The 25,050-nt window shown below is 39.2% G+C and overlaps 1 protein-coding gene and 36 non-coding genes across 48 annotated transcripts in view; all 37 read left to right on the forward strand.

The window, feature by feature from the left end:
• Positions 1-25,050, forward strand: part of Sfmbt2 (Scm-like with four mbt domains 2) — a 224,814-nt gene that overhangs the window by 100,933 nt on the left and 98,831 nt on the right. The gene's annotated exons all lie outside the window — the stretch shown is intronic.
• On the forward strand, positions 272-357 carry Mir669d-2 (microRNA 669d-2). Its single transcript, NR_130334.1, has one exon. It is a non-coding gene; the product is annotated as a microRNA 669d-2 (primary transcript).
• On the forward strand, positions 581-674 carry Mir466f-3 (microRNA 466f-3). Its single transcript, NR_030568.1, has one exon. It is a non-coding gene; the product is annotated as a microRNA 466f-3 (primary transcript).
• On the forward strand, positions 882-971 carry Mir297a-2 (microRNA 297a-2). The gene has a single exon (NR_029648.2). It is a non-coding gene; the product is annotated as a microRNA 297a-2 (primary transcript).
• Positions 1,168-1,251, forward strand: Mir466o (microRNA 466o). The gene has a single exon (NR_037248.1). It is a non-coding gene; the product is annotated as a microRNA 466o (primary transcript).
• Mir467c (microRNA 467c) lies at positions 2,559-2,655 on the forward strand. Its single transcript, NR_030571.1, has one exon. It is a non-coding gene; the product is annotated as a microRNA 467c (primary transcript).
• Mir466b-1 (microRNA 466b-1) lies at positions 2,847-2,928 on the forward strand. Its single transcript, NR_130319.1, has one exon. It is a non-coding gene; the product is annotated as a microRNA 466b-1 (primary transcript).
• Positions 3,061-3,169, forward strand: Mir669a-3 (microRNA 669a-3). Its single transcript, NR_030471.1, has one exon. It is a non-coding gene; the product is annotated as a microRNA 669a-3 (primary transcript).
• On the forward strand, positions 3,928-4,054 carry Mir669k (microRNA 669k). Its single transcript, NR_035410.1, has one exon. It is a non-coding gene; the product is annotated as a microRNA 669k (primary transcript).
• Mir467a-1 (microRNA 467a-1) lies at positions 4,974-5,046 on the forward strand. The gene has a single exon (NR_035406.1). It is a non-coding gene; the product is annotated as a microRNA 467a-1 (primary transcript).
• Mir466b-8 (microRNA 466b-8) lies at positions 5,256-5,341 on the forward strand. Its single transcript, NR_130341.1, has one exon. It is a non-coding gene; the product is annotated as a microRNA 466b-8 (primary transcript).
• Mir669a-1 (microRNA 669a-1) lies at positions 5,481-5,577 on the forward strand. Its single transcript, NR_035408.1, has one exon. It is a non-coding gene; the product is annotated as a microRNA 669a-1 (primary transcript).
• Positions 5,778-5,900, forward strand: Mir669g (microRNA 669g). The gene has a single exon (NR_035411.1). It is a non-coding gene; the product is annotated as a microRNA 669g (primary transcript).
• On the forward strand, positions 6,538-6,658 carry Mir669j (microRNA 669j). Its single transcript, NR_035416.1, has one exon. It is a non-coding gene; the product is annotated as a microRNA 669j (primary transcript).
• Positions 7,426-7,508, forward strand: Mir467a-2 (microRNA 467a-2). The gene has a single exon (NR_037249.1). It is a non-coding gene; the product is annotated as a microRNA 467a-2 (primary transcript).
• On the forward strand, positions 7,716-7,799 carry Mir466e (microRNA 466e). The gene has a single exon (NR_130321.1). It is a non-coding gene; the product is annotated as a microRNA 466e (primary transcript).
• On the forward strand, positions 7,943-8,029 carry Mir669a-4 (microRNA 669a-4). The gene has a single exon (NR_037250.1). It is a non-coding gene; the product is annotated as a microRNA 669a-4 (primary transcript).
• On the forward strand, positions 9,876-9,948 carry Mir467b (microRNA 467b). The gene has a single exon (NR_030472.1). It is a non-coding gene; the product is annotated as a microRNA 467b (primary transcript).
• On the forward strand, positions 10,162-10,245 carry Mir466c-1 (microRNA 466c-1). Its single transcript, NR_130320.1, has one exon. It is a non-coding gene; the product is annotated as a microRNA 466c-1 (primary transcript).
• On the forward strand, positions 10,389-10,475 carry Mir669a-5 (microRNA 669a-5). The gene has a single exon (NR_037251.1). It is a non-coding gene; the product is annotated as a microRNA 669a-5 (primary transcript).
• Positions 12,306-12,388, forward strand: Mir467a-3 (microRNA 467a-3). Its single transcript, NR_037252.1, has one exon. It is a non-coding gene; the product is annotated as a microRNA 467a-3 (primary transcript).
• Mir466c-2 (microRNA 466c-2) lies at positions 12,594-12,683 on the forward strand. Its single transcript, NR_130335.1, has one exon. It is a non-coding gene; the product is annotated as a microRNA 466c-2 (primary transcript).
• Positions 12,824-12,910, forward strand: Mir669a-6 (microRNA 669a-6). The gene has a single exon (NR_037253.1). It is a non-coding gene; the product is annotated as a microRNA 669a-6 (primary transcript).
• On the forward strand, positions 14,763-14,845 carry Mir467a-4 (microRNA 467a-4). The gene has a single exon (NR_037254.1). It is a non-coding gene; the product is annotated as a microRNA 467a-4 (primary transcript).
• On the forward strand, positions 15,051-15,140 carry Mir466b-4 (microRNA 466b-4). Its single transcript, NR_130336.1, has one exon. It is a non-coding gene; the product is annotated as a microRNA 466b-4 (primary transcript).
• Mir669a-7 (microRNA 669a-7) lies at positions 15,281-15,367 on the forward strand. Its single transcript, NR_037255.1, has one exon. It is a non-coding gene; the product is annotated as a microRNA 669a-7 (primary transcript).
• On the forward strand, positions 17,227-17,309 carry Mir467a-5 (microRNA 467a-5). The gene has a single exon (NR_037256.1). It is a non-coding gene; the product is annotated as a microRNA 467a-5 (primary transcript).
• On the forward strand, positions 17,515-17,602 carry Mir466b-5 (microRNA 466b-5). Its single transcript, NR_130337.1, has one exon. It is a non-coding gene; the product is annotated as a microRNA 466b-5 (primary transcript).
• Positions 17,744-17,830, forward strand: Mir669p-1 (microRNA 669p-1). The gene has a single exon (NR_037257.1). It is a non-coding gene; the product is annotated as a microRNA 669p-1 (primary transcript).
• On the forward strand, positions 19,676-19,758 carry Mir467a-6 (microRNA 467a-6). Its single transcript, NR_037258.1, has one exon. It is a non-coding gene; the product is annotated as a microRNA 467a-6 (primary transcript).
• On the forward strand, positions 19,964-20,053 carry Gm25285 (predicted gene, 25285). Its single transcript, NR_130344.1, has one exon. It is a non-coding gene; the product is annotated as a predicted gene, 25285 (primary transcript).
• Positions 20,194-20,280, forward strand: Mir669a-8 (microRNA 669a-8). The gene has a single exon (NR_037259.1). It is a non-coding gene; the product is annotated as a microRNA 669a-8 (primary transcript).
• Mir467a-7 (microRNA 467a-7) lies at positions 22,138-22,220 on the forward strand. Its single transcript, NR_037261.1, has one exon. It is a non-coding gene; the product is annotated as a microRNA 467a-7 (primary transcript).
• On the forward strand, positions 22,426-22,515 carry Mir466b-6 (microRNA 466b-6). The gene has a single exon (NR_130338.1). It is a non-coding gene; the product is annotated as a microRNA 466b-6 (primary transcript).
• Mir669a-9 (microRNA 4669a-9) lies at positions 22,656-22,742 on the forward strand. The gene has a single exon (NR_037260.1). It is a non-coding gene; the product is annotated as a microRNA 4669a-9 (primary transcript).
• Positions 24,608-24,690, forward strand: Mir467a-8 (microRNA 467a-8). Its single transcript, NR_037263.1, has one exon. It is a non-coding gene; the product is annotated as a microRNA 467a-8 (primary transcript).
• Mir466b-7 (microRNA 466b-7) lies at positions 24,896-24,983 on the forward strand. Its single transcript, NR_130339.1, has one exon. It is a non-coding gene; the product is annotated as a microRNA 466b-7 (primary transcript).

Genomic DNA, 25,050 nt, shown 5'->3' on the forward strand with positions numbered 1-25,050 from the left:
GTATGCATGTACATGTGTTTATGTGAATATACATATACATACACACATATACACACACATGCAAACATACATGTAGGAATGGTACTCATCGATGCATTTTAATGATATGTGACTTAGACCTTTGGAGATTATGTATGACAGGGCCAGTGTCAATTCTCACACACCTGGTGAAAACCCTTGTTAGAGTCAGGAGGTATAGGAGTTGAAAATCATGCTTAACTTCATGAGGAGTAAGAGATCATCCTGGATTCATGTGATGCCCCCTATATATGTGCATGTGTGTATACTTGTGTGTGCATGTATATGTGTCTATATGAATATACATATACATACACACCCATATACACACGCATGCACGGAAACACAAAAACATAAACATAAACACAGGAATGGCACTCATTGATCCATTTGAATGATATGTGACTTAGAGTCTTATAGATTATGCAGTAGTGTGTCAATGAACGGTCTCACTCACCAGGTGAAAGTTGTTGACAGAGTCAGGAGGATCAGGAGTTCATATTCATGCTCAATTTCAGTTAGTGATCATCCAGACATTCATGTTATGCCCCTCATGTATGTGCATGTGTGTTTACGTGTGTGTGCATGTGCATGTGTGTATATGAATATATGTATACATACACACACACATACACACGCACGCAACACACACACACACACACACACACGACACTCATTTATTCATTTGAATGATATGTGACTTAGAGTTTTAGAGATTATGTAGTACTGGGCCAGTGAGTGCTCTCACTCACAAGGTGGAAATCTTGCCAGAGTCAGGAGGATCAGGAGTCGAAATTCATTCTCAACTTCATGTTGAGTCCGGGATCAGCTTCTGATTCATGTGATGCCCCCAGTGTATGTGCCTGTGTGTATATGTATGTGTGCATGTGCATGTGTGTATATGAGTATACATATACATACGCACATACCCATACAAGCATGCACACAAACCCAAAACTGCCACTCATCGATCTATTTGAATGATATGTGTCTTAGAGTCTTAGAGATTCTGTATGACTGGGCCAGGGAGAGGATTCACTCACCAAGTAAAGACCCTTGCCAGAGTCAAGATAATCAGGAGTTCAAGGTCATGGTAAAGGCATGATGAGTTAGAGGTCATCCTGGCATTCATGTGATTGCCCCTATGTATGTGTGTATGTGTTGATGTGTGTGTACATGTACATGTGTGAATATGATATACATACATGCACACATAAGACACATATGAGCACATAGACACACAGGAATGGCACTCACTCATCAATCTATGTGACTGAGAGCTTTGGAGATTATGTGTGACTAGGTCAGGGAGAGTTATCACCCATCATATTAAAAATGCTTGTTAGAATCAGGAGGTCAGGAGGTCAAATTCATGCTTTATTTCATGATGACTTAGAAATCTGCCTGGGATTCATGTGATGCCCCCATGTATGTGTACATGCGTGTACCTGTGTGTGGATTGTGTATATGAATATACATATCTACACACGCATAGACATGTACACAGACACACAAACATGAATGCAACTCATCGATCCATTTGAATGACGTGTGACTAAGAGTTTTAAGATTCTGCAGTACTGAATAGGGAGAGGTCTCACTCAGCAGGTGAAATCCCTTGCCAGAGTCAGGTGGTCCTGGAGTACAAATTCATGTTTAACTTCATGATGAGTTAGAGTTCAGCATGCGACTCATGTGATGTCCATCAAGAATGTGCATGTGTGTATAGTTGTGTGCATATTCACTTCTCTATATGAATATGCATATACACGCATGCACGCACAGGAATGCCACTCATATATCCTTTTGAATGGTATGTGACTTAGAGCTTTAGAGCTTATGCAGTACTGGGCCAGAGCTATGGCTCAGTTAGGAGGTGAGTACTCTTGCCAGAGTCAGGAGGATGAGGAGTTCAAAATCATATTTAATTCATGATGAGTAGAGATCAGCATGCGATTCATGTGATGCCCTCCAAGAATGTGCATGTGTGTATAGCTGTGTGCATATTCACTTCTCTACATGAATATGCACATAGCTGTATGCACACATACTCACAGGAATGGCCAGAACTATGTCTCAGTTAGGAGGTGAATATTGTTGCCAGAGGGAGGAGAATATGGAGTTCAAATTCATGTTTAACTTCATGATGAGTTAGAGAACAGCCTGGAATTTCTGTGATTGTCCCCGTGTATGTGTATATGTGTATAGGTACGTGTGCATGTAAATGTGGGTATATGAACATGCATATATATATATATATATATATGTGTATATATATATATATATATACATACATACATACACATATACACACACATATGGACACATACATGTGCACACAAACACACATGGTAGTCATCCATTTGATTTATGCATGCTTAGAGTTTCATTGAGTGTATATTCATGGGATAGCAAAACATCTCACTTACCAGATGAAAACTGCTTGCCAGAGTTAGGAGTCTCAGGAGTGCAAATTCATGCTTAACTTCATGAGCAGTTAGAGATCATCCTGGAATAATGTGATGGCCCCTATGCATGTGCCTTTGTGCATAAGTGCGTGCATGTATATGTGTGTATATTTTATGCATATACATACACACACCTATACACACATGCACACAGACATGCGAGAATGGCCCTCACGGATCCATTTGAATGATATGTGACCTACTGCTTTGGAGGTTATGTATGACTGGGCCAGGGTGAGGTCTCACAAACCACGGGAAAACCCTTGGTAGAGTCGGGAAGATCAGGAGTGCAAGTTCATGGTAAAGGCATGATGAGTTAGAGGTCATCCTGGCATTCATGTGATTGCCCCTATGAATGTGTGTATGTGTTGATGTGTGTGTACATGTACATGTGTGAATATGATATACATATACATACACGCACACATAAGACACATATGAGCACACAGACACATGGGAATGGCACTCATCAATCCATTTGAGTGATAAGTGACTTAGAGTGAAAATGCTTGCTAGAGTTAAGAGTATCAGGAGTTCAAATTCATACTTATCCTCATGAGAGATCAGCCTGTGATTCCTCCATGTATGTGCATGTGTGTATAGTTGTGTGTGCATGTTCATGTCTATATTTGAATATACATAACATACACACACATGTATAAACGCAAGCACACATACACAGACACAGGAATGGCATTCGCCAATCCCTTTGAATGATAAGTGATGTAGAGTTTTAGAGATTATGCAATAGGGGACATTGAATGGACTCACTCACCAGGTGTAAAAGATTGACAAAGTCAGGAGGATAAGGATTGCAACTTCATGCTTAACTTCATTTGGAGATTATCTTGGTATTCATGTGATGCCACCCATGTATGTGCATGTGTGCTTACTTGTATGTGCATTGCATGTGTTGACATGAATATACATAACAAAAACACACGTGTATATGCAAGCACATACACACAGGAAAAATTGCATTCATTTATACATTTGAATGATATGTGACTTAAAGTTTTCAAGATTATGCAGTAGTGGGACAGTGAATGGTTTTACTCACCAGGTGTGAAAGACTGTGGATCAGGAGTTCAAATTCATGCTTTACTTCATGATGACTTAGAGATATGCCTGGGATTCATGTGATGCCCCCTATGTATCCCTATCTGTATCTGTTTCTATTGTGTGTGGATTTGAGTATATGGCTGTACCTATCTACACAAATATATACATGTACACAGACACAAACAGAAACACACACACAAACATCAGTGCAACTCATCGATCCATTTGAATGACGTGTGACTTAGAGTTTTAAGATTCCTCAGTACTGAATGGGGAGAGGTCTCACTCAGCAGGAGAAATCCCTTGACAGAGTCAGTTGGATCAGGAGTTCAAATTTGTGCTGAATTTCATGATGAGTTCATGACCAGCATGGGATTCATCTTATGCCCACCAAAAATGTGCATGTGTGTATAGTTGTGTGCATATTCACTTCTCTATATGAATATGCATATACACGCATGCAAACACATTCATAGGAATGGCCAGAGCTATATCTCAGTTAGGAGGTGAGCACTCTTGCCAGAGCTAGGAAGATGAGGAGTTCAAATTCATGTTTAACTTCTTGATGTGTTAGAGTTCAGCATGCGATTCATGTGATACCCACCAAGATTTTGCATGTGTGTATAGTTGTGTACATATTTACTTCTGTACATAAATATGCATATACTCACATGCAAACATACTCCCACGAATGATCCGAGCTATGACTCAGTTAGGAGGTGAATACTCTTGCCAGCATCATGAGGATGAGCAGTTCAAATTCATGTTTAACTTTTTGGTGAGTTAGAGATCAGCCCGGAATTCATGTTATTTTCCCTGTGTATGCGTTTATGTGTAAAGGGAAGTGTGCCTGTACATGCGGGTATATGAACATGCATATATATAAACACACCTAGGGACACATACATGTGCACACAAACACACATGGCAGTCATCCATTTGATTTATACGTGCTTAGAGTTTCATTGAGTGTATATTCATGGTATAGGGAAACATCTCATTTATCAGATGAAAACTGCTTGCCAGAGTTAGGAGTCTCAGGAGTTCAAATTCATGCTTAACTTCATGATGAATTAGAGATCACCCTGGATTTGTGGGATGGACCCTAGGTATGTACATGCCCATATATTGTGTGTGCACGTACATGTGTATATATGATCATACATATAAATACACACACATACAAATGTATTCACACACACAGGCATGCACACTCACACACATAAGAATGACACTCATTGATCCATTTGAATGATATATGTCTTAAAATTTTGCTGATTATAAAGTAGAGGGACAGTGAATATTCTCACTCACCAGGTGTAAACAATTGTCAGTGTCAGGAGGATCAGGAGTTCAATTTCATGCTTAACTTCATGAGCAGTTAGAGATCATCCTGGAATAATGTGATGGCCCCTATGTACGTGCCTGTGTGCGTAAGTGCCTGCATGTATATGCGTGTATATTTTATGCATATACATACACACACCTACACACACATGCACACAGACATGCGGGAATAGCCCTCACGGTCCATTTGAATGATATGTGACCTACTGCTTTGGAGGTTATGTATGACTGGGCCAGGGTGAGGTCTCACAAACCACAGGAAACCCTTGGTAGAGTCGGGAAGATCAGGAGTGCAAGTTCGTGGTAAAGGCATGATGAGTTAGAGGTCATCCTGGCATTCATGTGATTGCCCCTATGTATGTGTGTATGTGTTGATGTGTGTGTACATGTACATATGTGAATATGATATACATATACATACACGCACACATAAGACACATATGAGCACACAGACACATGGGAATGGCACTCATCAATCCATTTGAGTGATAAGTGACTTAGAGTGAAAATGCTTGCTAGAGTTAAGAGTATCAGGAGTTCAAATTCATACTTATCCTCATGAGAGATCAGCTTGTGATTCCTCCATGTATGTGCATGTGTGTATAGTTGTGTGTGCATGTTCATGTCTATATTTGAATATACATAACATACACACACACGTATAAACGCAAGCACACATACACAGACACAGGAATGGCATTCGCCAATCCCTTTGAATGATAAGTGATGTAGAGTTTTAGAGATTATGCAATAGGGGGCATTGAATGGCCTCACTCACCAGGTGTAAAAGATTGACAAAGTCAGGAGGATAAGGATTGCAAATTCATGCTTAACTTCATTTGGAGACATCTTGGTATTAATGTCATGCAACCCATTTATGTGCATGTGTGCTTACTTGTATGTGCATTGTATGTGTTGACATGATATACATAACATAAACACACGTGTATCTGCAAGCACACACACACAGGAAAAATTGCATTCATTTATACGTTTGAATGATATGTGACTTAAAGTTTTCAAGATTATGCAGTAGTGGGACAGTGAATGGTTTTACTCACCAGGTGTGAAAGATTGTGGATCAGGAGTTCAAATGCATGCTTTACTACATGATGACTTAGAGATATGCCTGGGATTCATGTGATGCCCCCTATGTATCCCTATCTGTATCTGTTTCTATTGTGTGTGGATTTGAGTATATGGATGTACCTATCTACACAAATATATACATGTACACAGACACAAACAGAAACACACACACAAACATCAGTGCAACTCATCGATCCATTTGAATGACGTGTGACTTAGAGTTTTAAGATTCCTCAGTACTGAATGGGGAGAGGTCTCACTCAGCAGGTGAAATCCCTTGACAGAGTCAGTTGGATCAGGAGTTCAAATTCGTGCTGAATTTCATGATGAGTTCATGACCAGCATGGGATTCATCTTATGCCCACCAAAAATGTGCATGTGTGTATAGTTGTGTGCATATTCACTTCTCTATATGAATATGCATATACACACATGCACACACATTCATAGGAATGGCCAGAGCTATGTCTCAGTTAGGAGGTGAGCACTCTTGCCAGTGTCAGGAGGATGAGGAGTTCAAAATCATGTTTAACTTCATGATGAGTTAGAGTTCAGCATGCGATTCATGTGATGTCCACCAAGAATGTGCATGTGTGTATAGTTGTGTACATATTCACTTTTGTATATGAATATGCATATACTCACATGCAAACATACTCCCACGAATGGCCCGAGCTATGACTCAGTTAGGAGGTGAATACTCTTGCCAGCATCATGAGGATGAGCAGTTCAAATTCATGTTTAACTTTTTGATGAGTTAGAGATCAGCCCGGAATTCATGAGATTTTCCCTGTGTTTGTGTTTATGTGTATAGGGAAGTATGCCTGTACATGCACGTATATGAACATGCATATATATATATATATATATATATATATACATACATATATATATATATACACACACACACAACTAGGGACACATACATGTGCACACAAACACACATGGCAGTCATCCATTTGATTTATACGTGCTTAGAGTTTCATTGAGTTTATATTCATGGTATAGGGAAAAATCTCACTTATCAAATGAAAACTGTTTGCCAGAGTTAGGAGTCTCAGGAGGTCAAATTCATGCTTAACTTCATGATGAGTTAGAGATCACCCTGGATTTGTGGGATCGACCCTAGTTATGTACATTTGCATATAATTGTGTGTGCACGTACATGTGTATATATGATCATCCCTGTAAATACACACACATACAAATGTATTCACACATACAGGCATGCACACTCACACACATAAGAATGACACTCATTGATCCATTTGAATGATATATGTCTTAGAATTTTGCTGATTATAAAGTAGAGGGACAGTGAATATTCTCTCTCACCAGGTGTAAACAATTGGCAGTGTCAGGAAGATCAGGAGTTCAATTTTATGCTTAACTTCATGAGCAGTTAGAGATCATCCTGGAATAATGTGATGGCCCCTATGTATGTGCCTGTGTGCGTAAGTGCCTGCATGTATATGCGTGTATATTTTATGCATATACATACACACACCTACACACACATGCACACAGACATGCGGGAATGGCACTCACGGATCCATTTGAATGATATGTGACCTACTGCTTTGGAGGTTATGTATGACTGGGCCAGGGTGAGGTCTCACAAACCACGGGAAACCCTTGGTAGAGTCGGGAAGATCAGGAGTGCAAGTTCATGGTAAAGGCATGATGTGTTAGAGGTCATCCTGGCATTCATGTGATTGCCCCTATGTATGTGTGTATGTGTTGATGTGTGTGTACATGTACATATGTGAATATGATATACATATACATACACGCACACATAAGACACATATGAGCACACAGACACATGGGAATGGCACTCATCAATCCATTTGAGTGATAAGTGACTTAGAGTGAAAATGCTTGCTAGAGTTAAGGGTATCAGGAGTTCAAATTCATACTTATCCTCATGAGAGATCAGCCTGTGATTCCTCCATGTATGTGCATGTGTGTATAGTTGTGTGTGCATGTTCATGTCTATATTTGAATATACATAACATACACACACACGTATAAACGCAAGCACACATACACAGACACAGGAATGGCATTCGCCAATCCCTTTGAATGATAAGTGATGTAGAGTTTTAGCGATTATGCAATAGGGGACATTGAATGGTCTCACCCACCAGGTGTAAAAGATTGACAAAGTCAGGAGGATAAGGATTGCAAATTCATGCTTAATTCAGTTAGAGATCATCCTGGTATTCATGTGAGGCCACCCATGTATGTGCATGTGTGTTTACTTGTATATGCATTGCCTCTGTTGACATGATATACAAAATATAAACACACGTGTATATGCAAGTACAGACACAGAGAAAAAAATTGCATTCATTTATACGTTTGAATGATATGTGACTTAAAGTTTTAGATTATGCAGTTTGGGACAGTGAATGGTTTTACTCACCAGGTGTGAAAGATTGTGGATCAGGAGTTCAAATTCATGCTTTACTTCATGATGACTTTAAGATATGCCTGGGATTCATGTGATGCCCCTATGTATCCCTATCTGTATCTGTTTCTATTGTGTGTGGATTTGAGTATATGGATGTACCTATCTACACAAATATATACATGTACACAGACACAAACAGAAACACACACACAAACATCAGTGCAACTCATCGATCCATTTGAATGACGTGTGACTTAGAGTTTTAAGATTCCTCAGTACTGAATGGGGAGAGGTCTCACTCAGCAGGTGAAATCCCTTGACAGAGTCAGGTGGATCAGGAGTTCAAATTTGTGCTGAATTTCATGATGAGTTCATGACCAGCATGGGATTCATCTTATGCCCATCAAAAATTTGCATGTGTGTATAGTTGTGTGCATATTCACTTCTCTATATGAATATGCATATACACACATGCACACACATTCATAGGAATGGCCAGAGCTATGTCTCAGTTAGGAGGTGAGTACTCTTGCCAGTGTCAGGAGGATGAGGAATTCAAATTTATGTTTAACTTCATGATGAGTTAGAGTTCAGTATGCGATTCATGTGATGCCCACCAAGAATGTGCATGTGTGTATAGTTGTGTATATATTCACTTCTGTATATGAATATGCATATACTCACATGCAAACATATTCCCACGAATGGCCCGAGCTATGACTCAGTTAGGAGGTGAATACTCTTGCCAGCATCATGAGGATGAGTAGTTCAAATTCATGTTTAACTTTATGATGAGTTAGAGATCAGCCCGGAATTCATGTGATTTTCCCTGTGTTTGTGTTTATGTGTATAGGGAAGTATGCCTGTACATGCGCGTATATGAACATGCATATATATATATGTATATATATGTATATATGTATACACACACACACACACAACTAGGGACACATACATGTGCACACAAACACACATGGCAGTCATCCATTTGATTTATGCGTGCTTTGAGTTTCATTGAGTGTATATTCATGGTATAGGGAAAAATCTCACTTATCAAATGAAAACCACTTGCCAGAGTTAGGAGTCTCAGGAGTTCAAATTCATGCTTAACTTCATAATGAGTTAGAGATCACCCTGTATTTGTGTGATGGATCCTAGGTATGCAAAAGTGCATATAATTGTGTGTGCACGTACATGTGTGTATATGATCATACATATAAATACACACACATATAAAATGTATTCACACACACAGGCATGCACACTCACACACATAAGAATGACACTCATTGATCCATTTGAATGATATATGTCTTAGAATTTTGCTGATTATAAAGTAGAGGGATAGTGAAGGTCTCACTCACCAGGTGTAAACAATTGGCAGTGTCAGGAGGATCAGGAGTTCAATTTCATGCTTAACTTCATGAGCAGTTAGAGATCATCCTGGAATAATGTGATGGCCCCTTTGTATGTGCCCGTGTGCGTAAGTGCCTGCATGTATATGCGTGTATATTTTATGCATATACATACACACACCAACACACACATGCACACAGACATGCGGGAATGTCCCTCACGGATCCATTTGAATGATATGTGACCTACTGCTTTGGAGGTTATGTATGACTGGGCCAGGGTGAGGTCTCACAAACCACGGGAAAACCCTTGATAGAGTCAGGAAGATCAGGAGTGCAAGTTCATGGTAAAGGCATGATGAGTTAGAGGTCATCCTGGCATTCATGTGATTGCCCCTATGTATGTGTATATGTGTTGATGTGTGTGTGCATGTACATATGTGAATATGATATACATATACATACACGCACACATAAGACACATATGAGCACACAGACACAGGGGAATGGCACTCATCAATCCATTTGAGTGATAAGTGACTTAGAGTGAAAATGCTTGCTAGAGTTAAGAGTATCAGGAGTTCAAATTTACACTTATCCTCATGAGAGATCAGCCTGTGATTCCTCCATGTATGTGCATGTGTGTATAGTTGTGTGTGCATGTTCATGTCTATATTTGAATATACATAACATACACACACACGTATAAACGCAAGCACACATACACAGACACAGGAATGGCATTCGCCAATCCCTTAGAATGATAAGTGATGTAGAGTTTTAGAGATTATGCAATAGGGGACATTGAATGACCTCACCCACCAGGTGTAAAAGATTGACAAAGTCAGGAGGATAAGGATTGCAAATTCATGCTTAATTCAGTTAGAGGTCATCCTGGTATTCATATGAGGCCACCCATGTATGTGCATGTGTGTTTACTTGTATATGCATTGCCTCTGTTGACATGATATTCAAAATATAAACACACGTGTATATGCAAGTACAGACACAGAGAAAAAAATTGCATTCATTTATACGTTTGAATGATATGTGACTTAAAGTTTTAGATTATGCAGTTTGGGACAGTGAATGGTTTTACTCACCAGGTGTGACAGATTGTGGATCAGGAGTTCAAATTCATGCTTTACTTCATGATGACTTTAAGATATGCCTGGGATTCATGTGATGCCCCCTATGTATCTCTATCTGTATCTGTTTCTATTGTGTGTGGATTTGAGTATATGGATGTACCTATCTACACAAATATATACATGTACACAGACACAAACAGAAACACACACACAAACATCAGTGCAACTCATCGATCCATTTGAATGACGTGTGACTTAGAGTTTTAAGATTCCTCAGTACTGAATGGGGAGAGGTCTCACTCAGCAGGTGAAGTCCCTTCACAGAGTCAGGTTGATCAGGAGTTCAAATTTGTGCTGAATTTCATGATGAGTTCATGACCAGCATGGGATTCATCTTATGCCCACCAAAAATTTGCATGTGTGTATAGTTGTGTGCATATTCACTTCTCTATATGAATATGCATATACACACATGCACACACATTCATAGGAATGGCCAGAGCTATGTCTCAGTTAGGAGGTGAGTACTCTTGCCAGTGTCAGGAGGATGAGGAATTCAAATTTATGTTTAACTTCATGATGAGTTAGAGTTCAGTATGCGATTCATGTGATGCCCACCAGAATGTGCATGTGTGTATAGTTGTGTACATATTCACTTCTGTATATGAATATGCATATACTCACATGCAAACATACTCCCTCGAATGGCCTGAGCTATGACACAGTTAGGAGGTGAATACTCTTGCCAGCATCATGAGGATGAGTAGTTCAAATTCATGTTTAACTTTATGATGAGTTAGAGATCAGCCCGGAATTCATGTGATTTTCCCTGTGTTTGTGTTTATGTGTATAGGGAAGTATGCCTGTACATGCGCGTATATGAACATGCATATATATATATATATATATATATGTATACACACCCACACAACTAGGGACACATACATGTGCACACAAACACACATGGCAGTCATCCATTTGATTTATACGTGCTTATAATTTCATTGAGTGTATATTCATGGTATAGGGAATAATCTCACTTATCAGATGAAAACCACTTGCCAGAGTTAGGAGTCTCAGGAGTTCAAATTCATGCTTAACTTCATAATGAGTTAGAGATCACCCTGTATTTGTGTGATGGATCCTAGGTATGCACAAGTGCATATAATTGTGTGTGCACGTACATGTGTGTATATGATCATACATATAAATACACACACATACAAATGTATTCACACACACAGGCGTGCACACTCACACACATAAGAATGACACTCATTGATCCATTTGAATGATATATGTCTTAGAATTTTGCTGATTATAAAGTAGAGGGACAGTGAAGGTCTCACTCACCAGGTGTAAATAATTGGCAGTGTCAGGAGGATCAGGAGTTCAATTTCATGCTTAACTTCATGAGCAGTTAGAGATCATCCTGGAATAATGTGATGGCCCCTATGTATGTGCCCGTGTGCGTAAGTGCCTGCATGTATATGCGTGTATATTTTATGCATATACATACACACACCTACACACACATGCACACAGACATGCGGAAATGGCCTTCACGGATCCATTTGAATGATATGTGACCTACTGCTTTGGAGGTTATGTATGACTGGGCCAGGGTGAGGTCTCACAAACCACGGGAAAACCCTTGGTAGAGTCGGGAAGATCAGGAGTGCAAGTTCATAGTAAAGGCATGATGAGTTAGAGGTCATCCTGGCATTCATGTGATTGCCCCTACGTATGTGTATATGTGTTGATGTGTGTGTGCATGTACATATGTGAATATGATATACATATACATACACGCACACATAAGACACATATGAGCACACAGACACAGGGGAATGGCACTCGTCAATCCATTTGAATGATAAGTGACTTAGAGTGAAAATGCTTGCTAGAGTTAAGAGTATCAGGAGTTCAAATTTACACTTATCCTCATGAGAGATCAGCCTGTGATTCCTCCATGTATGTGCATGTGTGTATAGTTGTGTGTGCATGTTCATGTCTATATTTGAATATACATAACATACACACACACGTATAAACGCAAGCACACATACACAGACACAGGAATGGCATTCGCCAATCCCTTTGAATGATAAGTGATGTAGAGTTTTAGAGATTATGCAATAGGGGACATTGAATGGACTCACTCACCAGGTGTAAAAGATTGACAAAGTCAGGAGGATAAGGATTGCAAATTCAAGCTTAACTTCATTTGGAGATCATCTTGGTATTAATGTCATGCAACCCATGTATGTGCATGTGTGCTTACTTGTATGTGCATTGTATGTGTTGACATGATATACATAACATAAACACACGTGTTTATGCAAGCACACACACACAGGAAAAAATTGCATTCATTTATACGTTTGAATGACATGTGACTCAAAGTTTTCAAGATTATGAAGTAGTGGGACAGTGAAAGGTTTTACTCATCAGGTGTGAAAGATTGTGGATCAGGAGTTCTAATTCATGCTTTACTTCATGATGACTTAGAGATATGCCTGGGATTCATGTGATGTCCCCTATGTATCCCTATCTGTATCTGTTTCTATTGTGTGTGGATTTGAGTATATGGATGTACCTATCTACACAAATATGTACATGTACACAGACACAAACAGAAACACACACAAAAACATCAGTGCAACTCATCGATCCATTTGAATGACATGTGACTTAGAGTTTTAAGATTTTTCAGTACTGAATGGGGAGAGGTCTCACTCAGTAGGTGAAATCCCTTGACAGAGTCAGGTGGATCAGGAGTTCAAGTTCGTGCTGAATTTCATGATGAGTTCATGATCAGCATGGGATTCATATTATGCCCACCAAAATGTACATGTGTGTATAGTTGTGTGCATATTCACTTCTCTATATGAATATGCATATACACACATGCACACACATTCATAGGAATGGCCAGAGCTATGTCTCAGTTAGGAGGTGAGCACTCTTGCCAGTGTCAGGAGGATGAGGAGTTCAAATTCATGTTTAACTTCATGATGAGTTAGAGTTCAGCATGCGATTCATGTGATGCCCACCAAGAATGTGCATGTGTGTATAGTTGTGTACATATTCACTTCTGTATATGAATATGCATATACTCACATGCAAACATACTCCCACGAATGGCCCGTGCTATGACTCAGTTAGGAGGTGAATACTCTTGCCAGCATCATGAGGATGAGCAGTTCAAATTCATGTTTAACTTTATGATGAGTTAGAGATCAGCCCGGAATTCATGTGATTTTCCCTGTGTTTGTGTTTATGTGTATAGGGAAGTATGCCTGTACATGCGCGTATATGAACATGCATATATATATATATATATATATATATATATATATATATATATATATATACACCCACACAACTAGGGACACATTCATGTGCACACAAACACACATGGCAGTCATCCATTTGATTTATACGTGCTTAGAGTTTCATTGAGTGTATATTCATGGTATAGGGAATAATGTCACTTATCAGATGAAAACCACTTGCCAGAGTTAAAAGTCTCAGGAGTTCAAATTCATGCTAACTTCATAATGAGTTAGAGATCACCCTGTATTTGTGTGATGGATCCTAGGTATGCACAAGTGCATATAATTGTGTGTGCACGTACATGTGTGTATATGATCATACATATAAATACACACACATACAAATGTATTCACACACACAGGCATGCACACTCACACACATAAGAATGACACTCATTGATCCATTTGAATGATTTATGTCTTAGAATTTTGCTGATTATAAAGTAGAGGGACAGTGAATATTCTCACTCACCAGGTGTAAACAATTGTCAGTGTCAGGAGGATCAGGAGTTCAATTTCATGCTTAACTTCATGAGCAGTTAGAGATCATCCTGGAATAATGTGATGGCCCCTATGTATGTGCCTGTGTGCGTAAGTGCCTGCATGTATATGCGTGTATATTTTATGCATATACATACACACACCTACACACACATGCACACAGACATGCGGGAATGGCCCTCACGGATCCATTTGAATGAAATGTGACCTACTGCTTTGGAGGTTATGTATGACTGGGCCAGGGTGAGGTCTCACAAACCACAGGAAAACCCTTGGTAGATTCGAGAAGATCAGGAGTGCAAGTTCATGGTAAAGGCATGATGAGTTAGAGGTCATCCTGGCATTCATGTGATTGCCCCTATGTATGTGTGTATGTGTTGATGTGTGTGTACATGTACATGTGTGAATATGATATACATATACATACACGCACACATAAGACACATATGAGCACACAGACACATGGGAATGGCACTCATCAATCCATTTGAGTGATAAGTGACTTAGAGTGAAAATGCTTGCTAGAGTTAAGAGTATCAGGAGTTCAAATTCATACTTATCCTCATGAGAGATCAGCCTGTGATTCCTCCATGTATGTGCATGTGTGTATAGTTGTGTGTGCATGTTCATGTCTATATTTGAATATACATAACATACACACACACGTATAAACGCAAGCACACATACACAGACACAGGAATGGCATTCGCCAATCCCTTTGAATGATAAGTGATGTAGAGTTTTAGAGATTATGCAATAGGGGGCATTGAATGTCCTCACTCACCAGGTGTAAACGATTGACAAAGTCAGGAGGATAAGGATTGCAAATTCATGCTTAACTTCATTTGGAGACATCTTGGTATTAATGTCATGCAACCCATGTATGTGCATGTGTGCTTACTTGTATGTGCATTGTATGTGTTGACATGATATACATAACATAAACACACGTGTATATGCAAGCACACACACACAGGAAAAAATTGCATTCATTTATACGTTTGAATGATACGTGACTTAAAGTTTTCAAGATTATGCAGTAGTGGGACAGTGAATGGTTTTACTCACCAGGTGTGAAAGATTGTGGATCAGGAGTTCTAATTCATGCTTTACTTCATGATGACTTAGAGATATGCCTGGGATTCATGTGATGCCCCCTATGTATCCCTATCTGTATCTGTTTCTATTGTGTGTGGATTTGAGTATATGGATGTACCTATCTACACAAATATATACATGTACACAGACACAAACAGTAACACACACACAAACATGAATGCAACTCATCGATCCATTTGAATGATATGTGACTTAGAGTTTTAAGATTCCTCATTACTGAATGGGGAGAGGTCTCACTCAGCAGGAGAAATCCCTTGACAGAGTCAGGTGGATCAGGAGTTCAAATTCGTGCTGAATTTTGTGATGAGTTCATGATCAGCATGGGATTCATCTTATGCCCACCAAAAATGTGCATGTGTGTATAGTTGTGTGCATATTCACTTCTCTATATGAATATGCATATACACACATGCACACACATTCATAGGAATGGCCAGAGCTATGTCTCAGTTAGGAGGTGAGCACTCTTGTCAGTGTCAGGATGAGGAATTCAAATTTATGTTTAACTTCATGATGAGTTAGAGTTCAGCATGCGATTCATGTGATGCCCACCAAGAATGTGCATGTGTGTATAGTTGAGTACATATTCACTTCTGTACATGAATATGCATATACTCACATGCAAACATACTCCCACGAATGGCCCGAGCTATGACTTAGTTAGGAGGTGAATACTCTTGCCAGCATCATGAGGATGAGCAATTCAAATTCATGTTTAACTTTATGATGAGTTAGAGATCAGCCCGGAATTCATGTGATTTTCCCTGTGTTTGTGTTTATGTGTATAGGTGAAGTGTGCGTGTACATGCGCGTATATGAACATGCATATATATATATATATATATGTATATATATATATATATATATATATACACACACACACACACACACACACAACTAGGGAAACATACATGTGCACACAAACACACATGGCAGTCATCCTTTTGATTTATACGTGCTTAGAGTTTCATTGAGTGTATATTCATGGTATAGGGAAAAATCTCTCTTATCAGATGAAAACCACTTGCCAGAGTTAGGAGTCTCAGGAGTTCAAATTCATGCTTAACTTCATAATGAGTGAGAGATCACCCTGTTTTTGTGTGATGGACCCTAGGTATGCACAAGTGCATATAATTTTGTGTGCACGTACATGTGTTTATATGATCATACATATAAATACACACACATACAAATGTAGTCACACACACAGGCATGCACACTCACACAAATAAGAATGACACTCATTGATCCATTTGAATGATATATGTCTTAGAATTTTGCTGATTATAAAGTAGGACAGTGAAGGTCTCACTCACCAGGTGTAAACAATTGACAGTGTCAGGAGGATCAGGAGTTCAATTTCATGCTTAACTTCATGAGCAGTTAGAGATCATCCTGGAATAATGTGATGGCCCCTATGTATGTGCCTGTGTGCGTAAGTGCCTGCATGTATATGCGTGTATATTTTATGCATATACATACACACACCTACACACACATGCACACAGACATGCGGGAATGGCCCTCACGGATCCATTTGAATGATATGTGACCTACTGCTTTGGAGGTTATGTATGACTGGCCAGGGTGAGGTCTCACAAACCACGGGAAACCCTTGGTAGAGTCGGGAAGATCAGGAGTGCAAGTTCATGGTAAAGGCATGATGAGTTAGAGGTCATCCTGGCATTCATGTGATTGCCCCTATGAATATGTGTATGTGTTGATGTGTGTGTACATGTACATGTGTGAATATGATATACATATACATACACGCACACATAAGACACATATGAGCACACAGACACATGGGAATGGCACTCATCAATCCATTTGAGTGATAAGTGACTTAGAGTGAAAATGCTTGCTAGAGTTAAGAGTATCAGGAGTTCAAATTCATACTTATCCTCATGAGAGATCAGCCTGTGATTCCTCCATGTATGTGCATGTGTGTATAGTTGTGTGTGCATGTTCATGTCTATATTTGAATATACATAACATACACACACACACGTATAAACGCAAGCACACATACACAGACACAGGAATGGCATTCGCCAATCCCTTTGAATGATAAGTGATGTAGAGTTTTAGAGATTATGCAATAGGGGACATTGAATGGTCTCACCCACCAGGTGTAAAAGATTGACAAAGTCAGGAGGATAAGGATTTCAACTTCATGCTTAATTCAGTTAGAGATCATCCTGGTATTCATGTGAGGCCATCCATGTATGTGCATATGTGTTTACTTGTATATGCATTGCATCTGTTGACATGATATACAAAACATAAACAAACGTGTATATGAAAGCACAGACACAGAGAAAAAAATTGCATTCATTTATACGTTTGAATGATATGCGACTTAAAGTTTTAAAGATTATGCAGTACTGGGACAGTGAACGGTTTTACTCACCAGGTGTGAAAGATTGTGGATCAGGAGTTCTAATTCATGCTTTACTTCATGATGACTTAGAGATATGCCTGGGATTCATGTGATGCCCCCTATGTATCCCTATCTGTATCTGTTTATATTTTGTGTGGATTTGAGTATATGTATGTTCCTATCTACACAAATATATACATGTACACAGACACAAACAGAAACACACACACAAACATCAGTGCAACTCATCGATCCATTTGAATGACGTGTGACTTAGAGTTTTAAGATTCCTCAGTACTGAATGGGGAGAGGTCTCACTCAGCAGGTGAAGTCCCTTGACAGAGTCAGGTGGATCAGGAGTTCAAATTTGTGCTGAATTTCATGATGAGTTCATGATCAGCATGGGATTCATCTTATGCCCACCAAAAATGTGCATGTGTGTATAGTTGTCTGCATATTCACTTCTCTATATGAATATGCATATACACACATGCACACACATTCATAGGAATGGCCAGAGCTATGTCTCAGGAGGTGAGTACTCTTGCCAGTGTCAGGAGGATGAGGAGTTCAAATTCATGTTTAACTTCATGATGAGTTAGAGTTCAGCATGCGATTCATGTGATGCCCACCAAGAATGTGCATGTGTGTATAGTTGTGTACATAATCACTTCTGTATATGAATATGCATATACTCACACGCAAACATACTCCCATGAATGGCCCGAGCTATTAATCAGTTAGGAGGTGAATACTCTTGCCAGCATCATGAGGATGAGTAGTTCAAATTCATGTTTAACTTTATGATGAGTTAGAGATCAGCCGGGAATTCATGTGATTTTCCCTGTGTTTGTGTTTATGTGTATAGGGAAGTATGCCTGTACATGCGCGTATATGAACATGCATATATATATATATATATATATATATATATATATATATATATACACACCCACACAACTAGGGACACATACATGTGCACACATACACACATGGCAGTCATCCATTTGATTTATACGTGCTTATAATTTCATTGAGTGTATATTCATGGTATAGGGAATAATCTCACTTATCAGATGAAAACCACTTGCCAGAGTTAGGAGTCTCAGGAGTTCAAATTCATGCTTAACTTCATAATGAGTTAGAGATCACCCTGTATTTGTGTGATGGATCCTAGGTATGCACAAGTGCATATAATTGTGTGTGCACGTACATGTGTGTATATGATCATACATATAAATACACACACATACAAATGTATTCACACACACAGGCGTGCACACTCACACACATAAGAATGACACTCATTGATCCATTTGAATGATATATGTCTTAGAATTTTGCTGATTATAAAGTAGAGGGACAGTGAAGGTCTCACTCACCAGGTGTAAATAATTGGCAGTGTCAGGAGGATCAGGAGTTCAATTTCATGCTTAACTTCATGAGCAGTTAGAGATCATCCTGGAATAATGTGATGGCCCCTATGTATGTGCCCGTGTGCGTAAGTGCCTGCATGTATATGCGTGTATATTTTATGCATATACATACACACACCTACACACACATGCACACAGACATGCGGAAATGGCCTTCACGGATCCATTTGAATGATATGTGACCTACTGCTTTGGAGGTTATGTATGACTGGGCCAGGGTGAGGTCTCACAAACCACGGGAAAACCCTTGGTAGAGTCGGGAAGATCAGGAGTGCAAGTTCATAGTAAAGGCATGATGAGTTAGAGGTCATCCTGGCATTCATGTGATTGCCCCTACGTATGTGTATATGTGTTGATGTGTGTGTGCATGTACATATGTGAATATGATATACATATACATACACGCACACATAAGACACATATGAGCACACAGACACAGGGGAATGGCACTCGTCAATCCATTTGAATGATAAGTGACTTAGAGTGAAAATGCTTGCTAGAGTTAAGAGTATCAGGAGTTCAAATTTACACTTATCCTCATGAGAGATCAGCCTGTGATTCCTCCATGTATGTGCATGTGTGTATAGTTGTGTGTGCATGTTCATGTCTATATTTGAATATACATAACATACACACACACGTATAAACGCAAGCACACATACACAGACACAGGAATGGCATTCGCCAATCCCTTTGAATGATAAGTGATGTAGAGTTTTAGAGATTATGCAATAGGGGACATTGAATGGACTCACTCACCAGGTGTAAAAGATTGACAAAGTCAGGAGGATAAGGATTGCAAATTCATGCTTAACTTCATTTGGAGATCATCTTGGTATTAATGTCATGCAACCCATGTATGTGCATGTGTGCTTACTTGTATGTGCATTGTATGTGTTGACATGATATACATAACATAAACACACGTGTTTATGCAAGCACACACACACAGGAAAAAATTGCATTCATTTATACGTTTGAATGACATGTGACTCAAAGTTTTCAAGATTATGAAGTAGTGGGACAGTGAATGGTTTTACTCATCAGGTGTGAAAGATTGTGGATCAGGAGTTCTAATTCATGCTTTACTTCATGATGACTTAGAGATATGCCTGGGATTCATGTGATGTCCCCTATGTATCCCTATCTGTATCTGTTTCTATTGTGTGTGGATTTGAGTATATGGATGTACCTATCTACACAAATATGTACATGTACACAGACACAAACAGAAACACACACAAAAACATCAGTGCAACTCATCGATCCATTTGAATGACATGTGACTTAGAGTTTTAAGATTTTTCAGTACTGAATGGGGAGAGGTCTCACTCAGTAGGTGAAATCCCTTGACAGAGTCAGGTGGATCAGGAGTTCAAGTTCGTGCTGAATTTCATGATGAGTTCATGATCAGCATGGGATTCATATTATGCCCACCAAAATGTACATGTGTGTATAGTTGTGTGCATATTCACTTCTCTATATGAATATGCATATACACACATGCACACACATTCATAGGAATGGCCAGAGCTATGTCTCAGTTAGGAGGTGAGCACTCTTGCCAGTGTCAGGAGGATGAGGAGTTCAAATTCATGTTTAACTTCATGATGAGTTAGAGTTCAGCATGCGATTCATGTGATGCCCACCAAGAATGTGCAGGTGTGTATAGTTGTGTACATATTCACTTCTGTATATGAATATGCATATACTCACATGCAAACATACTCCCACGAATGGCCCGTGCTATGACTCAGTTAGGAGGTGAATACTCTTGCCAGCATCATGAGGATGAGCAGTTCAAATTCATGTTTAACTTTATGATGAGTTAGAGATCAGCCCGGAATTCATGTGATTTTCCCTGTGTTTGTGTTTATGTGTATAGGGAAGTATGCCTGTACATGCGCGTATATGAACATGCATATATATATATATATATATATATATATATATATATATATATATATATATATACACCCACACAACTAGGGACACATTCATGTGCACACAAACACACATGGCAGTCATCCATTTGATTTATACGTGCTTAGAGTTTCATTGAGTGTATATTCATGGTATAGGGAATAATGTCACTTATCAGATGAAAACCACTTGCCAGAGTTAAAAGTCTCAGGAGTTCAAATTCATGCTTAACTTCATAATGAGTTAGAGATCACCCTGTATTTGTGTGATGGATCCTAGGTATGCACAAGTGCATATAATTGTGTGTGCACGTACATGTGTGTATATGATCATACATATAAATACACACACATACAAATGTATTCACACACACAGGCATGCACACTCACACACATAAGAATGACACTCATTGATCCATTTGAATGATTTATGTCTTAGAATTTTGCTGATTATAAAGTAGAGGGACAGTGAATATTCTCACTCACCAGGTGTAAACAATTGTCAGTGTCAGGAGGATCAGGAGTTCAATTTCATGCTTAACTTCATGAGCAGTTAGAGATCATCCTGGAATAATGTGATGGCCCCTATGTATGTGCCTGTGTGCGTAAGTGCCTGCATGTATATGCGTGTATATTTTATGCATATACATACACACACCTACACACACATGCACACAGACATGCGGGAATGGCCCTCACGGATCCATTTGAATGAAATGTGACCTACTGCTTTGGAGGTTATGTATGACTGGGCCAGGGTGAGGTCTCACAAACCACAGGAAAACCCTTGGTAGATTCGAGAAGATCAGGAGTGCAAGTTCATGGTAAAGGCATGATGAGTTAGAGGTCATCCTGGCATTCATGTGATTGCCCCTATGTATGTGTGTATGTGTTGATGTGTGTGTACATGTACATGTGTGAATATGATATACATATACATACACGCACACATAAGACACATATGAGCACACAGACACATGGGAATGGCACTCATCAATCCATTTGAGTGATAAGTGACTTAGAGTGAAAATGCTTGCTAGAGTTAAGAGTATCAGGAGTTCAAATTCATACTTATCCTCATGAGAGATCAGCCTGTGATTCCTCCATGTATGTGCATGTGTGTATAGTTGTGTGTGCATGTTCATGTCTATATTTGAATATACATAACATACACACACACGTATAAACGCAAGCACACATACACAGACACAGGAATGGCATTCGCCAATCCCTTTGAATGATAAGTGATGTAGAGTTTTAGAGATTATGCAATAGGGGGCATTGAATGTCCTCACTCACCAGGTGTAAACGATTGACAAAGTCAGGAGGATAAGGATTGCAAATTCATGCTTAACTTCATTTGGAGACATCTTGGTATTAATGTCATGCAACCCATGTATGTGCATGTGTGCTTACTTGTATGTGCATTGTATGTGTTGACATGATATACATAACATAAACACACGTGTATATGCAAGCACACACACACAGGAAAAAATTGCATTCATTTATACGTTTGAATGATACGTGACTTAAAGTTTTCAAGATTATGCAGTAGTGGGACAGTGAATGGTTTTACTCACCAGGTGTGAAAGATTGTGGATCAGGAGTTCTAATTCATGCTTTACTTCATGATGACTTAGAGATATGCCTGGGATTCATGTGATGCCCCCTATGTATCCCTATCTGTATCTGTTTCTATTGTGTGTGGATTTGAGTATATGGATGTACCTATCTACACAAATATATACATGTACACAGACACAAACAGTAACACACACACAAACATGAATGCAACTCATCGATCCATTTGAATGATATGTGACTTAGAGTTTTAAGATTCCTCATTACTGAATGGGGAGAGGTCTCACTCAGCAGGAGAAATCCCTTGACAGAGTCAGGTGGATCAGGAGTTCAAATTCGTGCTGAATTTTGTGATGAGTTCATGATCAGCATGGGATTCATCTTATGCCCACCAAAAATGTGCATGTGTGTATAGTTGTGTGCATATTCACTTCTCTATATGAATATGCATATACACACATGCACACACATTCATAGGAATGGCCAGAGCTATGTCTCAGTTAGGAGGTGAGCACTCTTGTCAGTGTCAGGATGAGGAATTCAAATTTATGTTTAACTTCATGATGAGTTAGAGTTCAGCATGCGATTCATGTGATGCCCACCAAGAATGTGCATGTGTGTATAGTTGAGTACATATTCACTTCTGTACATGAATATGCATATACTCACATGCAAACATACTCCCACGAATGGCCCGAGCTATGACTTAGTTAGGAGGTGAATACTCTTGCCAGCATCATGAGGATGAGCAATTCAAATTCATGTTTAACTTTATGATGAGTTAGAGATCAGCCCGGAATTCATGTGATTTTCCCTGTGTTTGTGTTTATGTGTATAGGTGAAGTGTGCGTGTACATGCGCGTATATGAACATGCATATATATATATATATATATGTATATATATATATATATATATATATATATATATACACACACACACACACACACACAACTAGGGAAACATACATGTGCACACAAACACACATGGCAGTCATCCTTTTGATTTATACGTGCTTAGAGTTTCATTGAGTGTATATTCATGGTATAGGGAAAAATCTCTCTTATCAGATGAAAACCACTTGCCAGAGTTAGGAGTCTCAGGAGTTCAAATTCATGCTTAACTTCATAATGAGTGAGAGATCACCCTGTTTTTGTGTGATGGACCCTAGGTATGCACAAGTGCATATAATTTTGTGTGCACGTACATGTGTTTATATGATCATACATATAAATACACACACATACAAATGTAGTCACACACACAGGCATGCACACTCACACAAATAAGAATGACACTCATTGATCCATTTGAATGATATATGTCTTAGAATTTTGCTGATTATAAAGTAGGACAGTGAAGGTCTCACTCACCAGGTGTAAACAATTGACAGTGTCAGGAGGATCAGGAGTTCAATTTCATGCTTAACTTCATGAGCAGTTAGAGATCATCCTGGAATAATGTGATGGCCCCTATGTATGTGCCTGTGTGCGTAAGTGCCTGCATGTATATGCGTGTATATTTTATGCATATACATACACACACCTACACACACATGCACACAGACATGCGGGAATGGCCCTCACGGATCCATTTGAATGATATGTGACCTACTGCTTTGGAGGTTATGTATGACTGGCCAGGGTGAGGTCTCACAAACCACGGGAAACCCTTGGTAGAGTCGGGAAGATCAGGAGTGCAAGTTCATGGTAAAGGCATGATGAGTTAGAGGTCATCCTGGCATTCATGTGATTGCCCCTATGAATATGTGTATGTGTTGATGTGTGTGTACATGTACATGTGTGAATATGATATACATATACATACACGCACACATAAGACACATATGAGCACACAGACACATGGGAATGGCACTCATCAATCCATTTGCGTGATAAGTGACTTAGAGTGAAAATGCTTGC

This window comes from Mus musculus, chromosome 2 (genome assembly GCF_000001635.26).
Source record: "Mus musculus strain C57BL/6J chromosome 2, GRCm38.p6 C57BL/6J".
Taxonomy (NCBI): Eukaryota; Metazoa; Chordata; class Mammalia; order Rodentia; family Muridae; genus Mus; species Mus musculus.